The sequence below is a fragment of the Choloepus didactylus genome, chromosome 14 (genome assembly GCF_015220235.1).
Source record: "Choloepus didactylus isolate mChoDid1 chromosome 14, mChoDid1.pri, whole genome shotgun sequence".
In the NCBI taxonomy this organism is placed as follows: Eukaryota; Metazoa; Chordata; class Mammalia; order Pilosa; family Megalonychidae; genus Choloepus; species Choloepus didactylus.
This window is the reverse complement of record NC_051320.1, coordinates 99,608,223-99,635,183: the sequence shown is the minus strand read 5'-3', so window position 1 is coordinate 99,635,183 and position 26,961 is coordinate 99,608,223. Positions and strand designations below refer to the sequence as shown.

The 26,961-nt window shown below is 49.1% G+C and overlaps 1 protein-coding gene across 1 annotated transcript in view; it reads left to right on the top strand.

Moving 5' to 3' along the window:
* The first annotated feature begins 10,385 nt into the window (after window positions 1-10,385).
* ARHGAP39 (Rho GTPase activating protein 39) overlaps window positions 10,386-26,961 on the top strand; it is a 152,874-nt gene continuing 136,298 nt past the window's right edge. Inside the window, 1 exon segment of the mRNA XM_037802639.1 lies at window positions 10,386-10,514. The gene's annotated coding sequence lies outside the window, so the exon portion shown is untranslated.

The following is a 26,961-nucleotide window of genomic DNA, read 5'->3' as shown; positions in this document are numbered from 1 at the left end:
TTCTTGGATGGGGAGACAATATAGTAGATAGGAAATTCTCCCCAAATATATCAAATATGTGTATAATGAATATAATTCTAATTCACAACCCAATGGTTATATTTTTTTAAATGGTATGGTTAACTTAAAGTATATATGGGAGAATAAATTTTCAGGAATAGCCAAGAAAATTATGAAGGATCAGGAGGGGAAGTTTGCCTTTCAGATAGTAAACTATCCTCTAAATCCCGTGAAAACAAAGCGGTATGGAATTGGCATAGAAATAGACAGACAGATAAGAGGGTAAAAGGGAGAACCTGGAAATAGATCTTGATGGAGAGGAGAAGGTGCTCCTTCACCCTTCTGGGTGGAATCGTGTCTCCCACAAAGAACCCCAGTCCTGTGGGTGTGAACTTATTTGTAAACAGGATCTTCCAAGATCCTACTAGTTAAAATGAAGCCAAACTGATTCCTTAGTCCTGTATCTCAGCCCGGTCCCTGAGTGGATCCTGCCGTCTCCACCCCGCGCGCTGCACCTGCCACCAGCGTCCCACACCTGGCTTGGTGCAGGGGCCTCGGACTTGCTCTTCTTCACTCAACACAACGACCAGAAAACTCCCTTTAAGACAGAGTCCAGTCACATCCTCGCCAAGACCTTCGCCCCCCGCCCACGCCGTCTCGGGCCACAGCGGCCGCTCCCCGCGCTGCGGCTCATTCGCGGGGCCTCGCCTGGTTCCCACACTTCCCAGGCACGTTCCTGCCCCAGTTCCCGCGCACTTCCGGTACGCCCCTTCACTCCTCCACTTCCTGTTTGAACAACACAAATGACCCCTTGTGGGTAAAGCTCTCCTCCGCTTCTCTGACGGGCTCCCTATCTCCCTTCTCCGCTTGCCCTTCCCGGTTGCGCTCCGCTCCACAGGACATTACGACATTACGGGATCTAGCGTTTATTTACTGGGTTGAGGAGCGGCCCCGAGGGGCGTGGCTCTGCGGGGGCGTGGTCCCGGGAGGCGAGGCCCCCAGAGGGGCGTGGCTCTGTGGGGTGTGGTCCAGGGGGGCGTGGTCCTGAAGGACGTGCCTCCGGAAGAACAGTCACGAGGGAGGCGGGGCCTCCGGGTCATGGTCCCGAGGGGCGTGGTCCTCAGGGGCGGGGTTCCGGGAGACGAGGCCCGGAGAGCTCTTGGTTCCCAGCGTGTCTGGTCCCGGGAGGCGCGGACCGGGAGGGCGGGCGTCGGCCCGGGAGCGCGGTGGCCAGCGGCGCGTGTGGCCCAGGGCCGACCCGTGAGGCCGAAGCCACGAACACGCGTCGGGCGAGCCCCGCGGAGGCCGGAGGGCGATGGTGGCGCCTGGCGGGCCCCGGCACCTCCCCGACGGCGCCCGGTCCTCGTGGCCCCGGGTCTTGGGGCTCGGTCCGAGGAGAGGGGTCCCTGCGGGGACGGGCGGGAGACCGCTGGGAGGCGACCGGCCCGCCGTGGCCGCGTGCAGCGGAGGGGCAGGGAGGGGCGCTGGGGCGCGGCGCCGCGGGCGGGTCCCCGCGCGGTCACCCCCTGGGCCGTCGGGGAGCTGCGGAGGCCTCGGAATCGTGGCGGCCCTCTGGGCAGCTTGCTACGCTGGGACCGTGGTGCTGAGGGATCTAGGGGGGCTTGGGGAGAGGGCATGCTCGCCTCTGGCCCCGACGCCAGTCTCCCGCCTTGGCCTGGTCTGGCGAACTCCTGGTCGTCCCGCATTCCCCGAGGTCGATCCATCTGCGCGGGCCGCCTGGTACCCTTGTTTCAGCGTTGGGTCCGGCTGCCCTTCGTGTTCCGCGGAGGGCCCGCTCCCCCGTCAGTTCCCTCCACGCCGCCTTGTTCCTTCCCTCCCATAACGCACACGCTAAGGTGCTGCACACGTGTTCTGGAAACGTTTGGTTCCTTGTGTGGTGTGGTGTGTGTGATTTTAATTTACATGTTTGCTATAAACTTCAGGTTAATTTTTTACACAGCCCTTTGTTTTCCAGATCTACTCCTGCTCTATGTACATCTGGTTCTTTGTTTTTAACTGCTGCATAATATTTTAAAGTATGGGTCCACTGTGTTTTATTTATCCATCTTCTACTGATAGCTAATTTGCCTCCCACTCCCGGTTCCTTGCAAATAGTGATGTGCTGAATATCTTTTTTCCATTTATTGAGATATAGTCACACAACACAAACCATCCAAAATATACAATCACTGCATACATCCCCATGATCAATTTTAGAACATTTTCATTATTCCCAAATAGAAATGAGAATAAAAAGCAAAACCTAAATCCTCCCATACCCCTTATTCCCCCCACCATGGTTGACCCATAGTATTGGCGTAAATAAATTTGTTACTGTTGATGAAAGAATATTGAAATATTACTGTTAACTATAGTCCGTAGCTTGCAATAGCTGTGTTTTCCCCATATACCCCTCCATTATTATTATCATTATTTTACGTTTGTGGTTCATGCAAGAACTTATTTACATTTATTTGTAGTGTTAATCGGTGATACACACGACTTTACACAACTAGTTTCAATCAATTTCACCTACAATATGGCACTATTACTTATAATCCCAATAAGGAGCTACCATTACCTCTATCCATTCCCAAATGAATATCTTTTTACTGGTCTGTTATGGACCAGTGTGAAAATTCCCCTGGATCATCTACCTAAGAATGGGGTTGCTGGCCATGGGACACCCGCATGCTGAATTTCACCAAATACTGCCAGGTTGCCCCTTGGAGTGTGTGGATCCGTTTACCTTCCCAGGAGCACTGTGTGGGAGCCCCCATTTGGGGACACCCTCACAACTGTTTACTATCGCATGAGTTTCTTGTTTTTGCCCATCTGATGTGTCCAAAGAGGTGCACCACTGCCCTTTTCATTTGCGTTCGTGGATTACCGGTGAGTTTGATCATTTCCTCGTACACTATTCAGGCTTTCTTCTTTGTGAAGTCTCCTAGTGAATTCTCCCTTCATATCTTTTGTCTGCTTTCTGCTGGAGTTTCTGCTTTTTAGTTACTTATTGATTTGCAACAGTATATTCCAGATACCAGTCCCTTGTCAGGTTTGGATTGCAAATATCTTCTCCTAGTGTATCATTTCTTAACTTTAACCATGATGGCCTCTGATTCATAGAATTAATACAGATGTTGAGAAATCAGCTATATTTTCCCTTATGGTTTTTTGTTTGGGAGTTTTGTTCCTCTCCTGTGCTGGTTTGTGTATATTATGTCCCCTTGAAAAAGCCATATTCTTTAATGCAATCCTGTAGGGGCAGATGTATTAATGTTGATTAAGTTGGAACCTTTGGATTAGGTTGTTTCCATGGAGATGTGACGCACCCAACTGTAGGTAATAACTCTGATTAGATAATTTCCGTGGAGGCATGGCCTTGCCCATTCAGCCTGGGCCTTGATTCGTTCACTGGAGCTCTATAAAAGCTCAGACAGAAGGAGCTCATTGCTAGCTGCAGCTGAGAGACACATTTTGAAGACAGCCATTGGAAGCTGACAACTGAGATTTTGGAGAGACATATTTTGAAACCAGAACTCCGGAGCAGACGCCAGCCATTGTGCCTTCCCAGCCGACAGAGGTTTTCCGGACACCATTGGCCATCCTCCAGTGAAGGTACCCGATTGTTGATGCCTTACCTTGGACACTTTATGGCCTTAAGACTGGAACTTTGTAACCAAATAAACCTCCTTTATAAAAGCCGATCCATTTCTGGTATTCTGCATTCCAGCAGTATTAGCAAACCAGAACACCTCCCCACAGTCATAAGGACACTCCCCATATAGTTTCTTCTATTGGTATTTTAGTTTAACTTTTCACATTTACATCTATAATCCTTTGGGAATTTAACTTTTATATAGTAAATGGTGGAGGCCCAAACTCATTTATTTTAAACTTTGTATTTTGAATTACTTTTAAACTTTCAGGGCAATTACGAAGATAATCCAAACCCCATACAGATAAAGCCAAATACCCCTACTCCCCAAGTTACCTAGGTCCATCAATTTGAACTGTTTTTCACATCATTCTTTCTATCTTTCTATCAATCCATTTTCTGGACACTTGAGTGGAGGTTGTAGACATCATGCTCCATGAACACAATACTGCCATCTATATGTCCTAAGAAAAAGGATATTCACTTATGTAATCACCTTAAGTGCAGCCATCAAGTTCACGAACTTTAACACTGCTATAAAACTTATAGTCTATATTCCATTTTTTTCAAATGTCCTAGTAATGACGTTTTGAGCTTTTTATTTTGAGCCTTTTTCTCCTTCCTTATTAGATCCCATCCAGCATCATGTATTGCATTTTACTGTCTTTGTCTCTTTAGTTTCACTTCTTTTTCTTAATTGTAGGAACATATTTACAATATAAACTTTCCGATCTCAACCCCTCCCAAATACACCATTCAGTGGGATTAGTTGCATTCACAGTGTTGTGGGAAAGTCATCGCCTTCAATCACTAAAACTTTCCCGGCTTAATTTTTCTCCAGATAGTGAACCAGTTTTCCCAACAAAGAATCCACTAAACAATCTTTCTCCTTTGATTTCCATACACTGTTGTTATTCTGAATTCTGTATTCTGTTCCATTGCTCTATTTGTATTCCCGGGACTGTATGATGTCTCTGCTTGGGAGTGTATCTCCCTTCTTTGTTCTTCTTCCAGATTGAACCAGCTATTTGTAGACTTTTATTCTTCCATGCCCACTTGAGTGTGTTTTTCACATTCATCAAAAAACTCTTGCTGGAATCTAGATTATTAATATTTTGGATTCTTAGATTATTTGATGGAGAAATGAGATCTTTATACTGTTATGTCATCTGACCCATAAATATTTATTTGGGCTTTCTTTGAACTTTTGTAAAAGAGTTTTAAGAGCATTTTAAAGTTTTTTTTTTATTTTATTGAGATTGTTCACATACCATACAATCATCCAAAGATCCAAAGTGCACAATCAGTTGCCCACGGTACCATCACACAGCTGTGCATCCATCACCCACCACAGTGTTTTTTCAATTTATAGAACATTTTCATTACTCCAGAAAAGAAATAAAGACAAAGAAAGGAAACTCAAATCCTCCCATACCCCTAACCATCCCCCCTACATTATTGATTCATAGTATTGGTATAGTACTTTTTTTATTGTTGATGAAAGAATATTAAAACACTATTAAATGTAGTACATAGTTTGCAATAGGTATATTTTTCCCTATATACCCCTCTATTATCAACTTCTAGTTATAGTGTCATACATTTGTTCTAGTTCATGAAATACAATTCTAATATTTGTACCGTTAATCACGGACAAGATTCACTGCTTTCTACACTCCCATATGTTAACCTCCAACTTTCCTTCTGGTGACATACGTGACTCTGAGCTTACTCTTTCCACCACATTCACAGACCATTCAGCACTGTTTGTCATTCTCACAACATGCTACCATCACCTCTGTCTACTTCCAAACATTAAAGTTCACCCTACTGCTCCCTGTTCTTTAGCCTCATTCTATATCCTGATAACCTATATTTCATGTCTATGAGTTTACCTATAATTAGTTCATATCAGTGAGACCATGCAATATTTGTCCTTATGTGTCTGACTTATTTCACTCAATATAGTGCCCTCAAGGTTTCTTCATCAGCCCGTTTTTTTAAGACAATTTTGTTCACCCACCATACATTCTGTTCTAAGTAAATAATCGATGGTCCCAGTATAATCATGTATTTATGCATTCACCACCATCACCACTATCTATATAAGGACATCTCCATTTCTTCCACAAAGAAGAAGGAAGAGTCAGAAAAGGTAGAAAGACAAATGGAAAAAAAAAAAAAAAGAAAAAAAATGACATCTAAGAAGCAACAAAAGGAAAGATAGAATTAAACTAAAGTAGAATAAAAGAGTCAGACAACATCACCATTGCCATGAGTCCCATACCCCTCCCTTATATCACCCTCTTATAGACATTTAGCTTTGGTATATTGCCTTTGTTACATTAAAGGAAGCAAGTTCTAGTTTGCTAATGCTGCCATAATGCAAAACACCAGAAATGGATTGGCTTTTATAAAAGGGGTTTATTTGGTTACACAGTTACAGTCTTAAGGCCATAAAGTGTCCAAGGTAACACATTAACAATCGGGTACCTTCACTGGAGGATGGCCAGTGGCGTCCGGAAAACCTCTGTTAGCTGGGAAGGCACGTGGCTGGCGTCTGCTCCAAAGTTCTGGTTTCAAAATGGCTTTCTCCCAGGACGTTCCTCGCTAGGCTGCAGTTCCTCAGAAATGTCACTCTTAGTTGCACTTGGGATATTTGTCCTTTCTCAGCTTCTCCTGAGCAATAGTCTGCTTTCAATGACCATTTTCAAACTGTCTCTCATCTGCAGCTCCTGCGCTTTCTTCAAAGTGACCCTCTTGGCTGTAGCTTCTCTTCAAAATGTCACTCACAGCTGCACTGAGTTCCCTCTGCCTGTCAGCTCATTTATATGGCTCCACTGATCAAGACACCTCCATGGAAATATCTTCAGTGTTATCACCTACAGTTAGGTGGGGCGCATTTCCATGCAAATCTAATCAGCACCAAAACGTCTGCCCCACAAGACTGCATCAAAGAATATGGCTTCTTCTGGGGGACATAATACATTCAAACTGGCACAAAGCATAATACAGTGTTTCTGTTAACTAGTTTCTAGTTTGCATTGATTGCATTTTCCCCCATTCCACCCCATTTTTAACACCTTGCAAGGTTGACATTCATTTGTTCTCCCTCATGTAAAAATATACATTTTATCACAAGTGTTGTGCACTCCAGGTTTCACTGAGTTATACAGTCCCAATCTTTATCTTTCCTCTTCCTTCTGGTGTCCCACATGCTCCTTACCTTCTTCTTTCAACCACACTCACAGTCATCATTGTTCAGTGAACTTACATTGTTGTGCTACCATCACCCAAAATTGTGTTCCAAATCTCTCACTCCTGTCTTTTCCTATGTGTCTGTAGTGCTCCTTTTAGTATTTCCTGTACATCGAGTATCTTGTTCACAAACTCTCTCATTGTCTGTTTGTCAGAGAATATTTTAAACTCTCCCTCATATTTGAAGGACAGTTTTGCTGGATATAGGATTCTTGGTTGGCAGTTTTTCTTTCAGTATCTTAAATATATCACCCCACTGCCTTCTTGCCTCCATGGTTTCTACTGAGAAATCCACACATAGTGTTATCAAGCTTCCTTTGTATGTGATGGATCACTTTTCTCTTGCTGCTTTCAGGATTCTCTTTTTGTCTTTGACATTTGATAATCTGATTATTAAGTGTCTTTGTGTAGACCTATTCAGATCTATTCTGTTTGGGGTGCACTGCACTTCTTGGATCTGTAATTTTATGTCTTTCATAAGAGATGAGAAATTTTCATTGATTATTTCCTCTATTATTGCTTCTGCCCCCTTTCCCTTTTCTTCTCCTTCTGGGACACCCATAACTTGTACATTCATGTGCTTCATGTTGTCTTTCAATTCCCTGAGACGTTGCTTCTATTTTTCCATTCTTTTCCCTATCTGTTCTTTTGTATGTAGGATATCAGGTGTCTTGTTCTCCAGTTCCTGAGTGTTTTCTTCTGCCTTTTGAGATCTGGTGTTGTATGTCTCCATTGTGTTTTTCATCTCTTGTGGACTATATTCAGTTTCAGATTTCCCTGAGGGTGTATCTTAGAAGACTGACACACCCTGTGAGGCCTCAAGGCACTGTGCTTTTCATAACCTGCCCAGCAGGTGGCACCTGTCAGCCTGTCACTCCCCACTGGTGTAATGAGGTGTGGCCCCTTTTCTGTTTTGGCTGTTCCCAACCCCCAACCCCTGGCTCTGGGGTCTGAGTTCTGAAGGGAAGGTTGGCATTAGAGCTGGGCCCCACCTCCTTCCTCTTAGGGAAGATACACCCCCTAGGGAGTTATCTTTTGCGTTTGAATTGTTCCTTTGTCTCTCTGAGTCTGTTATCTCCACTCCTGTCTGGGTCAGAGCACTGCGAACTGAAAATGGCTGAGGCTCTCTCCACTGAGCCGAAAGGGAAAGAAAGTCCCCTTTCAGAGCTAGTCCACAGCCCCCAAGTTTCATCCGTTGGTCAGAGAGAGCACCTGGTCTTCTGGGATCCCTTTCCTGGGAAACAGGAGTTTTCTGTCTCTTTAAGGTCAGTTGTCTCTGTCTTCTTGTTAGGGGTTGTCTATGTTTGTAGCTTGTATTCAGCAGTACACGTTTGTTAATTAAAACCCAGTTGGAGCTGGGCTGAGCTATATTTGCTCACTCTGGGACTGCTGCTTTCTCCTACAGTGAGGTCTTGTAGCTCAGCCTGCTGTGGGGGGAGGGGGCTCCCAGCATGGTTTTGCAGTTTTTACTTACAGATTTTATGCTGCAGTCTCAGCCATTCCACCCAGTCCAGGTTGGTGTACAATGTGTGGACAGTCAGGGTTGTCCCCCAGCATTTGTTCCAGATTATTTACTAGTTGTTCCTGGTTGCTTATTAGTTGCTTCAGGGGACTAACTAAATTTCACTCCTCTCTATGCTGCTATCTTGCCCCCTTAGTGTTTTTGATTAGCATAAATCCTACATGGTTTGTGGCTTCTGGTGATGTTGTGAAAGGATCTTAATTTCTATCATGTTCTCTAGTGGAGAGGACCATTGCTGAGTTTTGGAAGTTGATCTTATTGAACTTCCTTATTAATACTAATAGTTTGTTAATTTCTGTATATTTTCAGTGTAGTGTTTCATCTTATGGTCAAAATTTGAGACTTTAGGGTATTCCTTTCTGTATTTGTTTCCTAGGGCTGCTGTAACAAATCACCACAAACATGGTTACATCTGCAGAGACCCTTTTCCCAAATAGGGTCACATTTACATGTTCTCAGATTTGACATGGCATATCTTTTGGGGAGCCAGCATTCAACACACCACACCATCTAATCCTTAGATTCTTTCTTTTTTCATCTCTTATCACAAGGGATGAGTCACTTCAACATGAGTCAGCCTCCTTCTCTTGTTCCTGATCTTAAAGGATTTCCATCAAAAGACTCTCAGAACAATTTGTGTAGGTGTCTTTATCCAATCAATGAAATTTCTTTTCTATAGCCAGGTTTTAAGATTTTGATCATAATGAGATGTTGACTTTATCAACAATTGAGATAATCATGCGATTTTGTCCTTAGTCCAATGAAGTTGTGAATTACATTATTAGATTTTTCAGATGTTAAGTGATCCTTACACCCTTGTATATTCTTTTTTTGAAAAATAACGTAATTATTTTTTTGTGATAAAATATACACAGCATAAGAATCACTTTAACCATTTTAAGTGGACAATTCTTTCACATTAAGTATATTGACTATACTGTTTAACTTACACCACTATTTCCAGATGTTTTTCATCATTCAAAATGAAAACTTATGCTCATTTAGCAATAACCCCCCATTTACCCTGCCCCCTCTCCTGGTAACTACTATTCTGCTTTCTGTCCCTAGGAATTTGCTTATTCTATGTATTTCATATGATATGTCTTTTTTAAAAAAATTCAGTTTTATTGAGATATATTCACATGCCATACAGTCATCCATGGTGTACAATCAACTGTTCTCAGTACCATCATATAGTTGTGCATTCATCACCCCTATCTATTTTTGTACATTTTCCTTACACCAGAAAGAATAAAAATAAGAATAAAAAATTAAAGTAAAAAAGAACACCCAAACCATCCCCCCCACATATTTGTCCTTTTGCGTCTGGTTTATTTCACTCTGCATCATGTTTCCAGGGTTCATCCATGTTGCAGCATGTGCCAGCTCTTCACTTCGTTTTAGGACTGAATAATATTCCACTGTGCGTACACACCACGCTCTGTTTATCCTTCCCTTGATGGACATTTGGGTTGCTTCCCCCTTTTGGCGGTTATGACTAATGGGGGATGAACACTGGAGTACAAATACCCGTTCAAATCCCTGCTTCCAGTTCTTTTGCAGATATACCTAAGAATGTGATCGCCCCGGCATATAGCAATTCCATGTTTAACTTCCTGAGGCACCACCAAACTCTATTCCACAGCCGTCCAGGACAATGGGACCGGGTGACCTGGGGAGGGGGCTCCCCGCTCAATCAGCCACATCCGGGCATCCAGGGAGAGCCCGTGGGGTTCCTTGGCCACCCTGTGGGCGGGGCCACCTCACCTGGGTCTCAGGCTCCCGGTAAGCTGCTCGCACTCTTGGGGACTCCGGCTCCCGGCGTGCCTCGCGCCGGCGCATGCGCACTGCGCCTTGGCGCCCCCTGGCGGCGGCGGCGGGGGGCGGGGTCGGAGGCGGGGGGTTGCGCTTGGTGACGGGAGGACGCGGCCGCCGCGCACTGGGCCGGTGGCGGCTGCGGCGGCGAAGGACGCGGACTGCGCGGGCGGCGGCGGCGGCGGCAGCCTGGGCAGCAGACTCGAGACTTCCGCGCCGGGATGAGGGGCTGTGGCAGCGCGGCCGGCGCGCAGCCCGCCGGTGAGAACGCGGGGCGGTGGGCGGGCGGGCCGGGAAGATGGCGGAGCCCGGGCGCTGCTGCGGCCCCCGCAGGTTCGGCCCGGCGTCGGTGGAGACTCCGGCCCGGCCGCGGGAGGAATGCGGACCTCGGCATTCGGGGACGGGGAGGGACCGCCGGGGCAGGGGAGCGGCGTGGGTGGTCGGGCCGGCAGGGCGAGGGCCGCGGGGGCGCGGAGGAGCTGGCCCTGCGGCGCCAGGAGGGGCCGGGCGAGACTGGGGGTGTGTCGGTGTGTGTGCGTGTGCCTGCTCTGAAGGTATGTGTGAGAGCGCGCGTGTGCCCGGCCGGAGGGTGGGGGGGAGGGTAAGTGTGCCCGGCCCAGGGTGCGTGTGAGTGTGAGTGCCCGCGTGTGTGCCCGGCCCGGGGCGTGTGTGCAGTGTGAGTGTGCCTGGTGTGAAGGTATGTGTGAGTGCGTGAGTACCCAGCTCGGGGGTGGGTGTGAGTGTGCCCGGTCTGAAAGCATGTGAATGCGCGTGAGTGGTGTGCCCGGGCGGAAGGTGGGTGTGAGCGCCGGGGCTGCGCGCGGGGGCGTCCGCGCCGCTTGCGGGGCACAGTCGGGGTGCGGTGGGGTGCGGTGGGGTGCGGTGGGGTGGGGCGGGCTGGGGGCGGGCCGCGGAGGGGCCTTGCGGTTGGGGCGAGGGGGTGCCGAGGATGCTGGTGCCGGCGTTCTAGAAGGGCAGCCCGGGGCGCTGCGGGCCGTGCGTGGCCGGGCTGCCCACTGCTGTCCCGGGCCCGGCTTTGTCCCGGGGCTCCGAGGAAGGGGTCGGCATGGGCGTCTCCGGCGCCCAGGGTCATGGCTGCCTGCGGGCTCTCTCCGCCGGCGCGGGGCTGAGCGGCTCCGGGTGGGTTCCCCGGACCCCGCCTCTGCAGCAAAGACGAGCTGGGGCATTTCGGGGGCGCAGCCGCCTCCCCTCGGCGGGAGGCTCCGGCTCAGCACCTTCTCTTCCTGTTCTTTCCTGGAGCTGGAATTCGCTCGGTTTGCCTCCCCGGGTGCAAGAGCCGTGTGGGCGGAGGCAGGGTGTTCCGCCCTGAGGGCCACACGCCATGCGGGCTGTGTGTGAGACCTGGGGCCCAGGACGTCTTTTATTTTAAAACGTGCAGCCTGCTTGGAGGCTGTGGCAGCCGTGGGTGTGTTACATGCTGCTTCTCACCAGCAGCTGTTGTGGGCGCTGTGCAGTCTTCAGCAGCAAAAATGCGGCTAGGTTTTCCTCGCCTTCTTCACTGTCAGCGGGTTTAAGCGAACCTCCAGTGACCTTTGCAGAAAAACGTACCGTTGCAGGCCTCCCTGTCCTCCCTCCTGCAGACAGTAAGGTGATTTGTCTTTTGAATCCATTGAGGGGGAATTTAACACTGCAAGCTGGGTGCCTCTTTAAACAGCAGGTGGTTCCCAACCAGCCAGCACGCCTTTAACAAAAAGCAAGGTGTGTTTCTCTGTGCTGGGGGAAGGGAAGGAGATTTGATAGGAGGTGTGACGGAAAGGTGAGGGGAGTCGTTGGGTAAACCCGCCCTGGGTGCAGTGTCAGTGGCCCGTAAATGCTTGCTGAGTGAAGGAAGAGAACAAGGCGGACTCCCTTCCTGCACTGCTAGTCAGCTGCCTGGCCAAGAGGCAGAAGAGCTGACAGGAGGGTGGGTTCTGGTGCCTGTCTGCCTGCCTTTGAGTCATGACTCTTCTCTTTACTGGCTTTGTTGCCCTAGGCAAGGTCCTTTGGGCCTTTGATTCCTGGTCTGTCAAATGGGGATAGCAATAATATTGGCCTTATAGGGTTGTTATGAGGACTAGATGAATTAAGGATTGTGAAACACTTCATGCCTGGCACCTTAAGTGTTCAGAGAAACTAGGAATTGTTGTTAACTGCCAAGGTTTGGTGCTGCCAGGGTTGGGGCTGGCCCTGGGACTGTCAGTGTGCATGTATGCTCATTCTTTGGTTGTCCCCAAGGACTGCTGTCTTAGTTCTACATTAACTTGGAGTTGTGGTTCTTGTTTCTTATACAAGCAAGAAAAACAAGACTTGGAAAAACAAGTCTTTATAATGGTAAAGAGGAACAAATCTCAGGTACATGGAGTTACATGAATTATATAGGACTTTTAAAAATGCTTTTAGAAAAATAAAGTTTCTAGAATCTCTCTAGAATACTGTAGGACTTATTATCCTTGGGGATTAGGTAGGGTGTTGCCTCAGAAATGAGATTTAAAGGACTTCCCTGGAAATTTCTCCAAATGAAGCTACCAAAGTACTTGTGGTTACGCTTCATAGTGTTATCCTGTGCTGGGCTGGAAGCCTTGGTTTGGAAGCCGTACACCACGCAGGGGCTCAGCCTGTCCTTGAACAACTTAATAACAACCGGCCACTGAATGCAGCCTCTTGTTAGGCTTCTGCTTGGTTCTTTGGTGTATTTGGAAAACTGATAATGCAGTTTGAGGTACCTAGTTTTATCCCTTTGTTGTGTCTGTTCGTTGACTCATGATCATTTATTGTGGATTTTATATCTTCCCTCTCCAAGTTAGCTTTGCCAGGTTTCCCAGAAGGGGAAACCCATGAGGGATTGCTCAGAGAGCAGCACAGGTGCAGCCCTGGGCCTGGCACCTGCCTCTGGCTGAGCTGAGCTGAGCTGTCCACGGCCTCCAGGTTCCCTCCCTTGAGGCCTGGCCTGCTTCTCCAGGAGCCAGCCCTGTGCTCAGTCCTTGGCTGTATCTGCCCTCTGCGCCTACCTTGCTTTGTCATCATCCAGCCCTTAGCCCTGCGCCTGACTTCCTGAGACCTAATGTGACCCAGGCTCACGTCTTCTGGCACGCTCTCTGCTTCTCCCTTCCCCCTGCTGCGACGCACACGTGCCGCCCGGGCCCCCAGTCTTGGCCGCCACTCCTGCTTCTGGCATGCTCTGTGTCTCAGACGCTCTGCGCCTGTCATGAGCTGCTCGGCACTCCCTGCTGTCCTGTCCAACTCCCTGAAATGTGAGGGTGACTTGAATAAAGGTGAGTTCATTATCATTGTGCTGTGAATTCTGGTAACATAAAATAGGGCTCCCCCAAACCCCACCATAATCTTGTTACTGAACTCATGCTGGGTTTTGATGCAGTTGGAGTTTTGTAAAGAGTTTATTGGCCACAATTAGGCTCCATTGGGGGGAATTTTTCTTGGTTCATCGTGTTACTTTTCCCTACATTTCTTTTAAATTTTTGGTTATCTGTGGGAAATTCATAATATACATCATAAGGAATAATTTTTCAACATTCTACACGGTTTTTCCCCCAACTATCATTTATTCAGTATTGTTTAAATTGAGCATCTAATCTCTGCTCAACTAGTTGTGCGTATATTGAAGCCACACCAACATGTGGCAGTGTCCTGTCAAGGAGCTTGAGATGACAAAGAGCGAGGCTACAAAGGATATACCAGGGCAGTAGGCCACAGGCCAGCCAAATCTAGCCCATTGCTTTGTAAATAAAGTTTTACTGAAGCCTAGCCACACCCATTCATTTATGTGTTGTCTCTGACTGCTTTGGTAGAAGTGACGAGTTGTCACAGAGACTATATGGCCCTCAAAGCCCAAACTGTTTCCTGTCTGCCCCATTTACAGAAGAAGTTTGTAGCCCCTGGTCTAGGAGTTCTCAGGGGGAATGATGGTAGGGACCTGGAGCAGTGAGAGAGGGCTTCGTGGAGGAGGCCTTTGAACTGAGCCTTATTCAGTAGGTTGTTAGTGGGGGAAAGGAGCTGGGACATTGGAGCACCCCAGATAAAGGGTGTTTCACGTTTTGGAAGCAAAGGCAAAGGAGGGTTGTGTGTGGTTTTGGGGGTTAGAAAGTTGTGTAAGGAATAGCGGGAAGTCAGGTTGACATGGCAGGTCAGGGTTGTGGGTGAAGCTTGAATTTAGGTTAAAGACTTTGATTTTAATTCTACAGTTCATAGGGAGCCACTGCATATTTTACATGTTTGTGAGCCGGGATAGTGGTGATAAAATGGGTTGGGAAGGTTGACCTGGCAGTGATGTGTGGAGTAGCTTGGAGAAGGAAGAAAGCTGAACGATGGTGCGTATTGGACAGCTGTCTCTAGGGGAGGTTGGAGCAACAAATAACCCCACCATTGCAGTGGATCGCAGCTGTCGAGTTTATTTCTTGCTCACGTTTCACTTACTGTGGCTCTTTCCTAGTGTCTTCATCTTGGATCTGGGTGTAAGCCTGGCCCATTTGGGAGGTGATGTTCTGGTGTGAGAGTGGCGGAATGCTCCAGTGGCTCCGCAGGCTTCTGCTTGGAACTGGCACGTTTGCTCCCATTCCGTTGGCGGAAGCAGGTCACATGGCCGAGCCCGCTGGTGGGAGGGGATGTAAACTCTCCCCACAGGAAGGCACTGTAAGTCCCATGGGTAGTGGGCAGGAGGTAGAGCCCTCGTCCTGAGAGGGGTGAGCCGAGAACTGGAGTCAGACAGGCAGAGACCTGTGAACTGCAGGGTGGCACTCGGCGGAGGTCCTGGCCGCAGGTGTCTGTGAGCATGTGGGGCTGTGGGGCTGGGAGGGACACGGAGACCTGGAGATGTCAGAGGCCACTGATGCTCACAGCCTGCAGGATGACGGAGGAATGGTGGCTTCTGAGGTTTGGTTCTCAGTAGAGAATGGGTGCCCACGTCGGGAAGGCACTCAGCCTCACGGTCGCAGCTGCTGTATGCAGGTCCCAGGAGGTGGTGGGGGTCTCAGGGAATGTTTGGAGTTGGGGTCTGGAGCTCAGGAGAGAGCACAGAGGCAGACTCGCCATGCGAGCGCTGGGAAGGGGGCGAGATGGGGCTGAGTGGGTGTTCGCAGGTGGCACCCTGCCGGCGGCTTGGGGTTGCAGCTCCTGGTGCACCCAGTGCGATCTCCCCGCGGGGATCCCCCGGCGGCCGGCTCGGCTCTGGGATGCCCCTCGCTCCTTAACCCTTGGCTCAGGCTCCCTGGGAGGAGCCTCCTTGGCCCTGCTGCCCTGCGCGCCTCCTCGGGCACTGCGGCACATTCGGTTTGTCTCCGTTTGACAGGGGAGGGTGGGCGGCTGGGTCCCCACGCAGAGCTGCCTTCCTCCGTGCTGGATCACTGAAGGCGACGCTGGCTCGTCCGACCTTCTCAGTACGAATCTTTTGATTATTATGGATGCTCCTTACTTTTGCAGTCTATAAATGTCCCTTTTATTAATTTTTGAACAGGTCATATATTCATATGGTTCAGAAGTGCGAAGGGAACCCGGCAAAGCCGCCTTCCTGCTTCCCCAGGGTGCTGGTTTGCAGCCGGGAGGCGCAGGGAGGCCCCATCTGTGCCGGGTTTCTCACTCTTCTTCCAGAGATACTTTTAACTGTGCAAATAAATGCGTGCATTTTTCTTCTCTCCTACTTTCTCCTTTTCAGAAAGTTTCTGAGTCTTGCCTTTTTTTAAACTCAGACTATGTGGGAGGTCATTGCACATCAGAACATCGTCCAGTACATTCTCCCTCTGGATGCCTCCCCTGTTGCTGTATGGAGGGACTGTGACTTCTTTCAGCAGTGCCTGCTGGTGGATATTGTACTTTGTGCAGTTACAAACAATGCTTCATGTGCAGTGATTTTTCTAGTGTACATATGTGCCTATAGAATCCATCCTATAAACATCACCTTTTTCTTTAATCATTATTTGATCCATTAGATCAGGTTTCACTCTTGTGTCTTAATAAATTCCTTTGGTTCTTTATTTCTCCAAATTATCTATCTGTATTTTAAGTAATATAGCTTGGATTTAATGAGTTTCTCAGATGGAAACTTGTTCACCTTTGTGTGCTCTTATGGTTAAGAGTGGCTACAAAACATATGCTCATGCAAAAGCTTGTACGCAAAAGTTTATAGCAGCATGATTCATAATTGCCTGAAACTGGAAACGACCCAAATGTCCATCAGCTGATGAATGGATAAGCAAAATATGGTAGATACATACAATGGAATATTATTTGGCAATAAAAGAAATAAAACACTGATACATGCTACAACATGTATGAACCTTGAAAACATTATGCAAAGTGAAAGAAGCCGGGCCCAAAGTGTATGATTCCATTTATATGAAATGTCCAGAACAGGCAGATCTGTAGAGCCAGAATGGGGGTTCGTGGTTGCCTAGGGCTGGGGTAGGGAGATTGAGACGACTGGGGAGTGACAGCCATGGGGTCCTGGGTTTCTTTTTAGGGTAATGGAAATGTTTTAGAATTGTTGTGGTGATAGATGCACAGCTCTGTGAATGTACTAAAAGCCAGTGAACTGTTCATTTTAGGTGGGAGGATGGAATGGTATGTGGATTTTGTCTCAATAAATCTTTTAAGAAAGAGTGAGTAGGATTTTCAGATGGGAACATTCCAAGTTGGGGAGTCGGAAGGCCTGGGACTGCGGAAGGGCCTTGGCATTTGTGCTGTTGTGGGTTGTGATGCCGAGAAGGCTAGTGGTGGGCAGCGAGGCGGGCTCCACGTTCAGTCCCGAGTGCGTGCCGTGGCGGGTGTGGCTCCGGCCGGGGGCCAGTGGACTTGGGGTAAGCGCTGAGGCAGTCACTTGCTCCTTGGGATGACAGCAGATCTCGTGCTTTGCCCACCCGAGCCTCCATTCCTCACCTGCAGATGAGGTAACACCTGGCCTGCTGCTTTTCTGTGGTGGTTGTGAGGCTGTAGCCTGAGTCTCAGAGGGTTCCCTTTATGTGAGGGTTAAAAAATAGAGTCAACATAAATGGGCTGACAAGCCAACAGAGCACTTTTTCTGTCCTCTTGCAGGCAGGTCTTAAGTCAAGAAAATCACCAAGTACGATTCAGTGCAGGGTAAAGTGCAAACAGGAAAACTGTCACCCCAACTCAAGTACATGGTGGCACTAGCGTGCTGGGGCAGAGTTGGGGGCTTATCCCTCGTCTTGCCCGTAGCATTCTAGTTTATTTTCCTTTTTGCCTTGCTCCTTTCACCTTTTCTGCTTTTTCAGTTGACTTTTTTTTTTTAAGCCACTGGAGGCCATGGCATTAGTTAGACAGAGTGGCTGATGGGAAACACCCTAGAAACTTCATTTTCTGTTAATTGCTGTGGTCTTTTGTTTTGTATTTAGAATGTGGCTGTGCCAGTAGGATTCCTACTTTTTCCAACTCTTGAGAAGTGGCCTCTGGTTCCTGAAAGCTGGGAGAGGTGACACTGTCGGTCCCAGAGACTGACATTAGGTGTGGGCCCAGGAGGCTTGCAGTGCTTTCTCCCGAGGTCCCTGGGACCCAACTTGTCATGGAAGGAGCCCTTCTCCGGGAGCTGGGCAGGCTTGGCCAGGTGCTGCCATGGCCGCCCAGCTCCCTGGATCTCCTCCCACCTGGCAGGTGCCAGCCACCGGTCAGTCAGGGGTGCCCCCCAGGCCTGTCCTCTCGGGGCCTTGCTCTGGGGGGTTGACCCCCGGACTGGCTGCCTCGACTGGCAGGCCTTCTGGAGGAGGGGACGCCTTGTCTGGAAAGGTGAGGTGCCTGTGACTGAGTCTTAAAGGAAATTAACCAGGCAAAGAAAACGCATCTCAGGTGGAGGGGCAGCGCGAGGCCAGAAACCTTGGGTGTGTGGGCTGACTTCCCCAGCTCTCTCTGGCTGGAGCATCCTGTGGAGGTCAGGCGGGCCGGCCTGGGAGGTCAGTGAGCAGTGGGAGGGCATTGTCCGTGCACTTCTGCTGGTGCTGGCGGCACAGCTGGCCTGGTGCCCGGTGACAAGCGAGCTGTCCTGCACAAGTCTCTCTGGCCCAGCTCCACCCTCTCCCTGCCATCTGGGAAACATATCAGGTTGTCACCCACCCCAGATCCACTCTGCCATATTTTAGCAGGCAGAGGAGTCCAGACGGTTTGCTGGAGGTGGCTGCTGGGACATGCAGGGCTCTGTGGGTGTGGAAGGGCAGGGGAGCACCCAGGGCGGCCTGGGGTCAGCGTGGTTTTCCAGCCCTCCACTCTGTGGGAGGCTGGTCATGCAGGTGAGGCCCCGCTGGAGGACAAGGATGTGGCCATGAGTACCCCATGCAGGCGGAGGGGTCAGGGAAGCTCCCCTCCCTGGGACGGGGTGGCAGCCCGGGTGGGAGGGCCATGAGGCAGGAGCCCGGGACGGCCCCAGGAAATGAGGCACCAGGCAGCTGAGCCAGGCCGGGGCGGCCCTGAGCCGTGGGACAGCTTGTCTCTGAAGCTCCACTGGCCGCTGTGGCAAGTGAGTTGGAGAAGACCAGGTGGGAGCTGGGGACGAGGTTAGGCCATGTCTGGTGCTGGGAGGAGGATGGCAGAGGTGGAGGGGCCTTGAGGTACCAAGTGCTCTCGGTTCAGCTTCACTGCATCGATTGGTTTGCGTGGGTCCTTTGTCATTCCTTCTGGGAAGTAGTACAATTTATGTCACCTATGGTTTTGGCCTCTCCTTTTTCATTCAATTTTTGGTAATGTATGCTGTAGGTCATGTAAGGCTCACCCCTTCCTTATTGCTAAGAGGCCCCTCTGCATGCTGCATTCATCGGGAGCTGTCTGCCCTGTATATCTGCCACTAGTCTTTTGTAAGCCATCTTTATTGATGTAGTTCATCCACCATGAAATGCAGTGTACGACTCGCTGGTGGTGGCGTGTTCCAGAGCCTCAAGGCCATCCCCACCACCTGGCCGGGAGGTTCCCTCTCCCCAGAGCCAGGATGTCCTCTCCTAGGCACAGGGCCGTGCCTTCCTGGGTGGCGCCTTGACCTTGACCTTGGGCCCCAAGCGCAAGTTCACTGGCACTTACTCCTTGCCTGGCGCCACTCTGGGTGCTTGGGATGTAACGGCAGAGAAAACAGGCCGGGTCCTGCTCTCACAGGGCCTGGGATCTCCAGGGCAGCAGCACATGGTACCGAAGGCAAGTGGCACGGGTGGCGCATTAGGAGTCATCAGTGCTGTGGGCTGGGAAGCAGGAGGGGTGCTTGCCAGTCTAAGCAGGGTGGTCACCAGCGATGGCTTTGAGCAAGGACGTGGAGCAGGAAAGGAGCTAAAGCACCCGGGGGAAGAGGTTCCCAGCAGCAGGGATAGCCAGTGCAGAGGCCAGAGGGCCGAGGGTGCTTGATGGACAGCAAAGAGGTCGGGGGGCTTGCATTGAGGGGCCTGGGCAGAGGAGGGTTCTGGGCAGAGGAGGGACACAGTCTGACTTGTCTGGTTTAATGGGGTCCTGTTGGCTCTGTGGGGAGAACTGGCTTGGGGGCGGGTGGGAAGCAAGAGGAAGAGGTGGAACTTGAGTACTTTTTACTCTTTTATTTTATGTTTCTTCATTAAAAAAAAATCTTCTTGAGGTATTTTGAAGTTAACCATGAAGACTTCTTGGTGGACCTGCAGGTGGACTGAATTCGGGGGGAGGCTGGGGCCCTTGTGGACTGCGTTTCCGTGTCTGAGGCGGGGAAGAGGCACTGGTGGACCAAATCTGGCATCTGAAGGGAGGACGGGGGAGATGACGGTTGGTGGATTGGAGGTGTAGGGAGGAAATGGAAGCCTTGAGACTGGTTGAGACCCCAGGAAGTGGTGTGGGTAGGAGCAGGGTTGGGGCACAGCGGGGCAGCCGGCGCAGGAAGCCAAGGGAAGGTCAGCCTGGGAGGGTGGGATCCCTGCCGTGCCGTCCGCATGGCCACTGCACAGAGGCCACCGTGGCCCAAGGAGCATTTCAGGGCTGTAAGATGGCGAGTGTCTGTGGTGACAGAGCCTAGCCCTGGGGAAAGGAAGGACTGACTATGTGGAAGAGAGAGGGAGTTGGCTGGAGCCATGAGTGCGGACAGCGGGCATGGGTGTGTGGAGCGGTTGGTGGCTGGAGCGGGCAAGCGTGCCAGTCGGTGGGCAGCCTGTGCAAGCCCCCTGCTGTTTGCTTCCTTGCTGGGTGAGGAAGCAGGTCCCTGTGGGAGTGAGGGTGGGGGGGACTGGGAACGGGGCTCCTGTGGATGGGGGTTGTCATGCTGTGAGGCCACTCAGTGCTGATGTGTTTTTCTCCAGGTGTATTGAGCTGCAGCAGCCCAGGAGTGCTGGGTTAGCACAGCAGAGGGTTTGCCCAGTGTGCTGGTTTGGATGTATTATGTCCCCCAAAATGCCATGTTCTTTGATGCAGCCTTAGTAGGGGCAGACATATGAGTGTTGATTAGGTTTGAATCCTTTGATTGTTTCCATGGAGATGTAACTTAATCAACCGTGGGTGAAACATCTCATTAGATTATTTCCATGGAGATATGGACCCCGCCCATTCAGGGTGAGTCTTGATTTAATCACTGGAGTCCTATAAAAGAGCTCACAAACAGAAGGACCACAGGATCTGCTGTGAGTGACATTTTGGAGACGGCTGCTGAAAGCAGACTTTTGCTGACACTTTGGAGATGCTAGCCCAGAGTTTGCTCCTGAGCAGCTAAGAGAGGACAAATGCCCCAAGAGCAACAATTTGAAAAACACACAGGAGCTGAGAGAAGAGCTGGAACACAACCCAGGATCAGCAGGCACCAGTCATGTGCCTTCCCAGATAACAGAGGTTTTGTGGACGCCATTGGCCTTCCTTCGGTGAAGGTACTCTGTTGTTGGTGCCTTAATTTGGACACTTCATGGCCTTCAGACTCTAAATCTGTAACCAAATCAACCACCTTTATAAAAGTTGATTCATTTCTGGTGTTTTGCGTAATGACAGCATTAGCAAACTGGAACACCTAGAAAGTGAGGGCCTCGGGATTCTGGGGTGTTGTGGGAGTAAAGCTTTTGTCGCACTTTAGAGGTAAAGAACTTGAGGCTAGATGACTGGTAAGTGGTGGGCCCACATTTGCTGTAGTCTGGCCAGTGTGACGAATGAAGAGTCACAGGCACTGGCAGGCCTCAGGCAGCAGGTTGGGGAGGTGGGAATTCTTTCCGGGAGCCCTGGGGAGCCATACAGGGCAGATCATGATTGGATCTGACTCCTTTGGGGAGGATGGGAAGGGTGTGTGTGTGTGTGTGTGTGTGTGTGTGTGTGTGTTGGGGGGCGGGCTGGGCTGGTCCGGGAGAGGGATGGTCGCAGGCTCCAGGTGTCTGGATTGGGCACACCTGAAGGTGGAGCGGAGGGGCCCTGCCGCTGCCTGCCGAACTCTCTGGAAGGGTGTGTGTTGGGGCCGGTTATAGACGGCCCCGAGGGCCTCCCGAGGTCTTAGCGGCTGTCACTGCATCGGTGCTGGAGCCCACGGTCGGCCGTGCAGCCCCGGGCGCGCTCGCTGCTGTCCTCACTGACAGTGATTGCAAAGGGGCTTCAGCCCTGGTAGATGAAAAGAAACACGAACTGGTTGAATGTAGAACCTGAAATGGGATTGGTGCTCCGCTTCGGAGCCATGTGCATTCCTCGATGTTCATAGGAAGCCACTGAAGCATGATCCATCCACATGGTGGGAGGGTCGCAGCTTCTGAAGAGCAGGGTGGCTGGGTTTGCATGTCGGCACGCGTGCATGTGGGGTGTAGATGCAGCTGTGACTGCCAAGATCACAGTGTGCATAATAGGATCTACTTTTTTTGTAAATTAAATTAAAAAGAAGAAGATGCAGTTTAACGTGCTCATTGACGCATAGGATTATGGAAGAAAATTAAGAGTGGTCTCCTGTTGGAATCCTCAGCCATGTCCACAAGCGTTCCTGGCTCTGCGGGACCAAGGGCTGTTTCCGTTGTCTTAATCTTTCTAAGTCCATGAGCTGATGGTCTTGTGAATTATCTGGAATGGGAGCCATTTGGGACAGGGAAGAAGTGCGGCTGCGCTGCGGGTGAGAAGTGGCCTGGTGGGGCCTGGGCTTCACGCCCTCCGCTTGCAGACCGGTGGGAGCTGTGTGACAGCGCGTGACAGTGGTGCATGGTGGGGTGACAGTGCTCGAGTTTGATGGAGATGGGCCCAAGAGCGAAACAGGCCCCTGGGTGGCCAGGAGGGGTGCCTGGGCAGGTCCTTGCCATGGCCTGGGGCGACGGAGGGGCAGCGGTAGCCAGCACTCAGCCTGAACTGAGTCACTGCCCAGCGCTCGGCCTGTCCGAGGGCACCCGGAGCTTGCAGAGTCTGTGCGCGCCGTGCTGGCTCAGCTGGCCGGTGGTGCTGGCGCTGGGCACGGTGCCATCCTGCCTCTCATGGGCACAACAGCACTTCCCTGCCAAGATCTGCCATTCCTTGTGGAAGAGGCTCCGGGGCTCAAATCTTATTACATTCCATTTACTGCACAGTCTTGAACTGTGTACATTTTGGCTATGTCCAGTTGGTGGCTCTCATATGGTACAGAGTGACATTTTATAATTTATATTGTATCATGCCCCCACCCTGCCACCCCCCACTTAAAATCCTTTAAAGACAGAAATTAAAAATCGTAACATGTTCCTTTGAGGCCTTCATGACTCTTCAGTGTCAGTTTGTGGGGCCTCCCTGGAGCTCAGCCATCTGCCGCTGCTGCCTGTGGGGTGCCAGCTTCAATGACCCCTCCTTGGCTCCGAGGCCTTTCTCACCTAATTTAAGGTATGTTATTTCTACTATTCTCTGTCACAGAACTTTATTCTTTTCTTTTATAAGACTTAGCAAAATTTATACTTACATATTGGCCTTGTACTTGCTCATTGTTTGTGTTTCTCCTTAAAGGGTAACGGCAGGGAGCTTGTCAGTTTTCATTTATTGGTATATTCCCATGGCCCAGTACAATTACGTGATGCATTAATGCATTAATGGAATGAATTGATGAATGCATAAATAGAAGAAATAAATGGTAGAATTAATAAGTTAGATCAGGGATGCAAGAGATACTGCGAGCTGGTGCTATACAGAGTTAAAAGTTATTTGAGTGGTGGAAATAAATGTCACAGCAGCTTGCAGTGAGGAGCCCATTTGGGAGATGGAGCCTGGGTGCCAATCTTGAGGAGTGGGTGGCTTGGTTAGAACGAGGAGAGAGCACACCCGGTGGGGAGCAAGTGGGAGGTGAGCTTGGGGAGCAAGTCATAAAATATCTATTGAACAGAGCTGTGGTGGGAAACCAGTCTGGGCAAAGGTCGTAAGACGGGCATGCTCTAGGCCTGTGTTATCCAACAGAACTTTCTAGTCATGTGTGGCTACTGAGCACTCGGAATGTGCCCATGACACTGAATTTTAAATGTTATTTAATTTTTAATTCCAGTAGCCACAAGGGTCGAGTGACTACTGCGCTGAACAGCCCAGTTTCAGAAGACGACGGCGTCGGGGGTGTTAACTTCATTGAGTGTTTATCATGGTGAAAGTTGGGAGATTTTTAAATCTGGCCGTGGGGTGTGAAATGGGGTTGGAGAAGGGGAAGCTGAGAGGATGGAGATCCTTCTGTTACGTGATCCCCAGCTGTTAAGACGAGGAGTCCACAGGAGGGCAGAAGGCCTGAGGGCTGTGAGGGCAGTTGCTGGAGCTGACAGAGGCACCGGGCGGGGCTGGGCAGGGCACCTGGGCATGTTCTAAACCTCTGCAACTGGGTGGCATAGCCAGTGCGGTGCCGTGTGCAGGAGCTGACGCAGAGAGTGGAAAGCGTGGACTGGTTGGGGAAAAGGTGGCAGGAGATGGAAACCTGCACAGGGGAGTACTCAGCTGGCAACTGGAGGGTGAGGGGGCCCTTGCGTTTGGGAGAGAGATGCTTAGGGTGGAGATTTGGGACTTAGCTACAGGGAGGTAATGGAGAAAGTGGGGGCAGAATAAGCAGTCCAAAGGGCCCCGTAGAAGGAGAAGAGCCTTGGGGGCCCTCCGTGGAGGGAGGCACGACCACGAGGGTTCCGTGGGGCAGCCCGGGCAGCGTGGCTCCAGGAAGGCCTGGGATGGCTCCAGGGAGAGCCGTGGGGGGCACAGCCAGCCAGGGGATGGGCCAGGGCCAAGGCCAAGGCTCAGCAAAAGATCTTCGGACTTCTCTGATCTCTTGTTTTGGGTAGACTCTTGCATTGAACTTTGAGAAAGTTTCTGATTGAGGTTGGTCAGTTTTTCTGTCCTCACTTAAGGTCAGAGTGCTGATGATTTAAAAGAAATCGTTCTCTGGCCTCAGAGATATTTTGTTGTGATTGAGACAGGACTCAAGGGAAGTATTAGGTTGAATTATGTGAAATTGTGGTTCATATATAGGTCAAAAACAGCAGTTTTATTTGGAATATCTGACTGTGTAAAGAAAGTGTATTCAGGTTTGTTTGTTTTTTTTTCTCTCCCTTCTCCAAGTCTTCCCTGATAGTGCTTGAAGTTTCCTGGTCAGCGTGTTCCTGGGCATCTCCCTTGCTGTTATTCTGACTGTAATTACAGACTCTGCTTTTGTCTGCCTTCCTTGATACATGGATACAATGTTAATTCATGGTGCACATGGAGCTTTCTAGGAACTTGACTCTTGGTCTGGGTGCAGGATGTCTACCGGGGTGCTCTGGGGCTGGCATCTGGAAGGGAGTGAGGGAAGCGGGCTTCTGGACTTGACACCTCGTGGCGGGGACCAGGCCAAACACACAAACCCTGTTGACCTTCCAATCTGTGAATCTAGTATACCTCGCCACAAATTTAGGTCATTTTAAAGTTCTGTTATGAGTGTTGTATAGTGCTGAGTGCATGCATCTTGCTTACATTTACCAAATTTATTCATTAATGTTTTTGATGCTGTTGTAGATCACCCTGCTAGTATATAGAAATACTATTGATGTTTTTATGTTGATTTTGTACCCTGTGACCTTCCCAAATTTGCTTATTACTGCTAGTAGTTTTTTTATGGATTCCTTAGGAGTTTCTACATACACAGTCATGTCATTGGTGAATAAAGATACTTTTATTTCTTCCTTTCCAATTTGAATGCCTTTTATTTCTTTCCCTTGCCTTATTGCACTGGCTAGGATCCAGTAAAATGGCACACGGAAGGGGTAAGTGGGTGTCCTTTCCTCATTTCTGATCGCAGAGGAAAGCGTTCAGTCTCTTCACCACCTCGTATGACGACACCTGTGGGCTGCATGTATAGACCCTTTATCAGAGTGACGGCGTTCCTTTCTATTCTAAGTGTGTCTGTCAGAAACAAATAGATTTTGTGAATTGCTTTTTCTGCTTCTACTCTGATCTTTTTTTTTTTATTATTAGAGAAGTTGTGGTTCTACAGAAAGATCGTGAGTAAAATACAGGATTCCCATATACCACCCCACCGCCACTACCACCTTGTATTGGTGAGGAACATTTGTTAAAATTTAGGAGAGCACATTTTCATAATTATACTATTAATTAAAGTCCACACAAACATTTCACTGTTTGTGTATTGTAGTTCCATGGATTTTTTTTTAAATTTTATTCTCTTACCATATATACAATCTAACATTCTAGCATTTGCCCTTTTAATACATTCAGATGTACGTTTCAGTGCTGTTAATCACATTCACAGTGTTGTGCCACCATCACACCATCCATTACCAAAACATCTCCATCACTCCAGGTAGGAGCCCTGTGTGTTCTGAGCCTTAACTTCCATTCCTTATCCCTACTGCGTCCCCTGGTAACCTGTTTTCTAGATTCTTACTCTGTAAGTTTGCTTAGTCTAATTGTTTCGAAACAGTGAGTTCATACAATATTTGTCCTTTTGTTTGGCTTATTTCACTCAACGTGGTCCATCCATGTTGTTGCATGTATCAGGACGTCATTCCTTTTTACAGCTGAAGAATATTCTATTGTATGTATATACCGCAGTTTATTTATCCATTCATCAGGTGATGGACACTTGGGTTGCTTCCATCTTTTGGCAATTGTGAATAATGCCACTGTGAACATTGGTGTGCAATCATCTGAGTCCCTGCTTTCAGTTCTTTGGGGTACATACCTACTAGTGGAATTGCTGGGTCATACGGTAGTTGTGTACTGAGCTTTCTGACGAATTGCCACACTCCTCCACAGCAGCTGCAGCATTTCACATTCCCACCAGCAGTGAATGAGTGTTCCTATTTCTCCATATACTCTCTAACACTTGTCATTTTCCATTTTTCTTATAGCAGCAGTTCGATGGTATCTCATTGTGGTTTGATTTGCATTGCCCTGGTGGTTAATGATATTGCGCAGCTTTTCATGTGCTTTTTTGGCCATTTGTATATCTCCTTTGGAGAGGTGTTTGTTCAAGTCTTTTGCCCATTTTTTTTTCATGGTATCATCATATAGTTGTGCATTTATCACCACAATCAGCACTTGAACATATTGATTACTATGAAATTTTGCCCATTTTTAAATTGAGTTGTCTTTTTGTTATTAAGCTGATGGATTTCTTTATCTAGTCTGGATATTAATCTTTTATTGGATATGTGGTTTCTAAATATTTTCTTTTATTGTGTAGGTTGTCATTTTACTTTCATGATAAAGTCCTTTGAGGCAGAAAAGTTTTTCATTTTGATGAGGTCCCATTTATCTTTTTTTTTTTTTTTTCTTTTGTTGCTTGTGCTTTGGGTGTAAAGTCTAAGGAACCATTGTCTAATTG